Source organism: Gouania willdenowi, chromosome 8 (genome assembly GCF_900634775.1).
Source record: "Gouania willdenowi chromosome 8, fGouWil2.1, whole genome shotgun sequence".
NCBI lineage: Eukaryota > Metazoa > Chordata > Actinopteri > Blenniiformes > Gobiesocidae > Gouania > Gouania willdenowi.
The window spans coordinates 1,565,845-1,571,844 of NC_041051.1; positions in this window are offsets into that span (position 1 = coordinate 1,565,845).

Below are 6,000 nucleotides of genomic sequence, written 5' to 3' on the forward strand. Positions count from 1 at the left end.
ACACACAATAAATATCAAATAACTGTATCCTATATTTTACACTTTTTCAAATATAACTCTAGTTCAAATAAAATACAGAATAAAAATATCTATTTGTAACACACTTTAATAAACAATCAAAAACTCATTCTAGAAAAAAAAATGTCTGGGGTTTGGCGTACATTTGTCATGAAAATGGGGTCATGACCCAAAAAAGGTTGGGAACCTCTGCTGTAAATCCTAATCAATATATTTAAGAATTCTTCACTTATTTTGGGTGATGCTTGTTTGTAATGGTGGTCCGTAGGCCAGACCAGTGACGAACCACTCATCCAGACACGTTAGTGGCTACAGCTCTAGCTTGCTGCTAGCTGAGTATTCAGAGCAGTGTGAGCAGCTCTTCTGTTTGTTGTGATCAGTGTTCTTGTGTCGGTGCATCAGCCGACAGCAGTTAAAGAAAAGTCCAAGTGCCCGTTACCCTCACAGCTGTGTGTGTGTGATTGGACCAGGGTTGGGGCCAATTGTAATTGATAATGAATTACAATTATAGAGTAATAATAATTGTAATTTTTTAAATCCGTTGCTGCCGTATTCGTAATGAAATTGTAATTGAGTTCAGATAATTGACTTTGTAAATTGAATTGCCATGAAAATTCTATATTATATAAAAAATGGCAATTACATTTTAAAACTGGGGAAGCATGTTACAGTTGTATGTACAGTTCTACACATACAGTATGTGGTTAACAATTATTAAAATATGCTTCATATCAAGCTTTATCACATTTTACCATTTAGAAAAAAATGTAAATCTCAGGGTATAGTGACACAAAAAAGGCTCAGACGCCCACACCAAAAATATTAATACTAATTTTTTCATTGATTATGAAGCTTAACACGGTAATCAATAGATAAGAAATAAATTAGATGATAGATATTTGTTTTTAGTGTATTTCACAGCTGATTTAGGACCTGTTAGCATTAGAGATGCTAACAGGAAGCTAACACAATAAGAGGAAGGTTAACTTTTATTAGCTTATTTATTAAAGGCTCAGTAATTTGGATTAATTGTAATTGAACTTTAGTAATTGAGAACACAATTGACTTTCTGAAGATAAAAAATAATTAATTTAATTGTAATTGTTTATGCTTGTAATTGTAATTGAACAAGGGGAATTGAAAATGCAATTGTAACTGAAAAATGTAATCGACCCCAAATGTCCCTCCATCATCACACACACACACACACACACCTGTACAAACCTAGACGTTAGAGGGTGTGCTGTTGTCTTCTGGTCTATGGTTTGCTTCCTTCATACTGGGTCCAGCTCAAACACTCCCTGCTCCGTTTTTGTTTTGTCCTACATTTGTATATGTTTTGTTTCTCATGGTTTTACTTCAGCTTTTCTGTTATTTTGTTTTTCATATTTGTGTCATTTAGTGTTTTTGCCCTTTGCTTCCCATCTCTGAACAATCGTCCATGCCTTTCAAGCAATACTGCTGAGGCCCAGGGAGCTAGCTGCTAGAGAGAGAGAGAGAGAGAGAGAGAGAGAGAGAGAGAGGTGGACTGGAGGCTGGTTCTTCGTCTGCTGTTCCTTCAGTATCTTTATCGTCCTGTTACAGAACAAAAAAAAAGATTATTTTGAAAAGAAAATTCATCTAAGTTTTGTAAATGATCCTTTACTGTGGAGGGGACAAAGAGAAGCTATCAGAATATACTTTGTACACATGTCTAATCTTGTAAGTAAAAAAAAAAATCAAAAAGAGTACATTTTAGAGAGAGATCTGAAACATATATTCTGTCACTATATATCCAACATGTGTAAGGAACTTTTTGTTTTTCTTTTTTTTTACCAACAGCGTTTATCAGTGTTTCTTTGAAATTGTTTTAGTAACTCGATATTTTATAGCTAATCAATAAACAGATGGAACTGTACCATATCTGTCTCCTGAGAGTTTGTGTCATCACAACCGTTGAAACCGTGAAGCTGACGAGTCGTCGTCTCCTGTATTTCTACTGATCAGTTTTGCTGTGTCATGGAGTCGATCGCTTCCGAGGCAACGTTTTGTGTCGTGGAGGAAAAAGCTGAAATGTCTAGGACGGGTCTGCAACGTTTACTCTCAAAAGAACTATTTTTCCTCGTCTCACCTGGATTAAAGTCGGAGAAGAAAACTTTTTAATGAAGACAAAATAGTGTATGAAATTGTATACAATTAAAATTATATCGAATAATGTTATGTAAAGATAATAAATATATTTGAAAAGATACAAAAAAATAACTTGAATTTGATAATTTAATAATAATAATTATTATTATTATTTAATAATTATTACTATTATTATTGTATTTTTATTTTATTTTATTATTATTATTATTATTACTATTATTATTATCTTGTTAGTTTTATTTAGTTTGCACATATTAGTCTAACTACTTATATTTATGTTTATACTTCTTTATTTTATTTATTTTCTTTATTCTAGTTGATTGTTATTATTTAATGTTACACTACCTGAGAGAGCACAGGTCACCAAAAGAAATTCCTCGTGTGTATTCATACACCCTTGGCCAATAAAGTTGATTCTGATTCTGATAACACATAATGTCAGTCAACTCATGCTAATTGCTCATTTCTTGCCACATGTAAAGCATACATGATAAGATGTCATGTTGGAAATTAAAGGAATCTCACACAATTAAAATCTGTATTTTCTTCCAGAATAGTGTTTTTGTTGGTTTAGTTTCTTACCAGGGATTTAAAACTTGAGCTTAGCTGATGGTCTGTAGATGTTGCAGGAGGTGAAGTAGGAATGTGGCTGCAGACCCCTGGTCTAGGGTTATCTTTCAAATGAATAATCAAATTTAAACCCTTCCTTTGCTCCATCCATAACACTTTAATACATCGGCAGAAGACGGGTATCCACACAATAGGAGATTTATACATTAACGGGACAGTCTTTTCATTTTCTCAAATGCAGAGCAAATACAAATTAGCTGGAAACAACTTCTTCAGATATTTGCAAATTATGTAAAAAAAAAAAATCTCCAAAACTTTGAGACTTTCAAAGGCTGAAATCTAGACGAATGCTTGCACCCTTCTTCAAACAATTGCATATGTCTATAATACTTTACAGTCCATAACACCAGTTGATTCAAATTTAAATAAAGCAAAATGTGAGGTAGAGATGGGTTTACAGATCTCAGACTCACTTTTGGAGAAGAGCTTGGAATATGTCCATTCAATTCAAGATTTTGCATCGTTTCATAATTCTAAGGTGAGACTACACAGAATCTATGCTGAGATCTCCTCTACGTGTAACAGATGCTGAGTCGCAGACGATGCTCTTCTACACTGTTTTAAGTTCAGAACTGCTGGATAAATATCTTTAGAATATTATTTGAAGTCCTATAAACTCAACTAGTTCCTGACTTAAAAATGATCGTTCTAGGAATATCAGTGTAGGGAACTAAACCCCCAAGTTGATATGTGACTGAGAACATTTGGCTTCACCAGTCAGTGGAGTCGGACAGTCTGTTGCCTACTGTGAAATGCAAACGTGCCCCACGGGGGTCTTCTCCCCTTCCTGCCCGAACAAAAGAACAGGAGAATCCAAGAGCAGTTGTCCTCCTGTTATCACCTCTCTGCTACCTTACGATCAAAAGGGGAACAGTCAGTCAATGTTTACATGCTAAGTTTTCAAACTCTGGGCTCCGACCCCCTGCAGAAGTTGCCACCTCCCGAACCCAAACCAATGGTTACACAGGACGTTGGAATAACCTTAGCTCTCCCGCTCAAATGAGAACAAAGGACATGTGCTTGACTGAAAAGTTACAAATGAAAACATTATTGGAATGACTTCTACAAGAAATTGAAATTGCAAATATTGGCTGTTCGATTTCACTCGTTTCATGTAATTCAATAACAACAGAATGCTATTTTAAAGTGTTTATCATTTAAAAGTGCTTAAAAATACCAGAAAACATCACAAAAGTTAGTTTGAGGTATTTACTGCAACCATATAGTTAAGAAGAGGAATAACATGATTTTTGACATTTATGTTTATGAGTAATTACAAGTAAAATTCATTAACCGGTTCGTAAAGTGTTCCTAGGACATTTTCCAGTCATGTTTGGTATCAAACTCTTTCATTATAGATGATATTTCAAGATATGATGTTGAAAAGATGTTTTGAAATATGTGGAATTAATTATTAGGCATTCTTTTATGTTTAGAATCATCCCTTTGTCGTCTGTCTTTTTGTCTCACATACACACTTGAGACACACCCACAAGCTGAAAGCAGAGACAGTGACCAATCACCGACATGATCACAGAATGATCAACCAAGACGCCTCCTCCAAAAGGCGTCTCCAAACTTCCTTTAAAAAAAGACGCGCGCCCAGAAACTTCAGTTTTGGACGCGGGCGTTCAAGCTCACACGTGTTCCCTCATGTTTCCAGTCTTTCATTTCATTTTTCTTTTATTTGTAGTTGCATCTGTAATGGTACAGAGTGGGTTTTAGAAATACTAAATTGATTAAACCAATAAAATATTAAAACCCAATGTAGTGAGAGCAACTGGCCCAATAAAGAGAAGACAGTGGATGCACGTTAACCATTTAATATTTGCAAGTCTAAAAAAAGTCGCACCACACTATTAAAACAACCATAGAATACCAATCTAAAATATTATCCTGAGAGGGCAGTATAGACCAGTCCGGGCGCCGTGCGTAAATACCGCAGCTCATCCACTTTCAGGGACCTCTCAGGCACTGTAGTCTTGCGTCGGGGTACGGTCTCCGTCTTGCTCCGCTTGCACGTCCGGGCCGCTCTGTTGGACAACCGCAGCTCCTGTGTCTCGATCCTCCCTGTCACAAAATGACACAGCCAGCACACAGCGCCACGAACCCACGAACCCACAGCCGACACGCCCCCAGGGCGTCTGTATACTTACAGGCAAGGCAGGGTCTCCCCTGCCTCTACTGTAGTTTCGCGTCGGGGCACGATCTCCGTCTCGCTCCGCTTGCACTTCCGAGCCGCTCTGATGGACTACCGCAGCCCCTGGGTCTCGATCCTCCCTGTCACAGAATGACACAGCAAGCACACAGCGCCACGTCCCCACGAACCCACAGCCGACACGCCCCCAGGGCGTCTGTATACTTACAGGCAGGGCAGGGTCTCCCCTGCCTCTACTGTAGTTTCGCGTCGGGGCACGATCTCCGTCTCGCTCCGCTTGCTCGCGGGGTCTGCCGTATACTCCAGGGCTTCCAATCAGATGTACGTCCGCGTCCTCCCTCAGCAAGGCACGTCTGTCATCCGCGTCTCGCCTGCCCCGTTGTCTTCCGTGCCCTCCTCTTTATGGTCACGTCTGATGCGTCGCAGGTGTGTTCGATTGCAGGGGGCCATTGATTAGCCAAAAGTGACAGCTGTCAGGGTTGCTAGGGGCAACAGGCTAAAAGGGGCGGTGTCCAAAATATGCAACCAAAAAGCAACAATAAAAGCACACAACATGAAATCAAAAGCCACACCACAATAAACCCAAACCAAAATAAAATCCCCTACTTGTGCCACATCACATTCCCCCACACCTTATCGTTGTCAGTCCCTGCAACGGAGGCATTCTAGTCCACATAGCGAGCAGGCAACTGTCCTAAATTTGTCCGAGTGGAGCGCCTAGGTTGCCCCACAAACTCTGGTGCCTCCCTTTCAGGCTCTGGAGGGGGCAAAAAACCATAAAACACGGGTAATTCATGGCTTTGAGTCTGTTGTGGTGGTGGTTCCTCCAGTGGTGGTGGAGGGTCAGCCGGGGGCACAGTACATACTTTCTAAGAGTTCCTGTGGACAGTCTGTTCCCTGCCACCCCTCTCAGGGCGCACCCTATAAACCACCCCCATCTCTCCCACAACGTCCAAAACAACATGGGGTTCTGGATCCCACCATGTGCCCAGTTTGCCCTTTCTCTGCCTTTGCCTATTTCTGACCCAAACCCACTCACCAGGGGTCAAAGGCAAAGCGTGAGC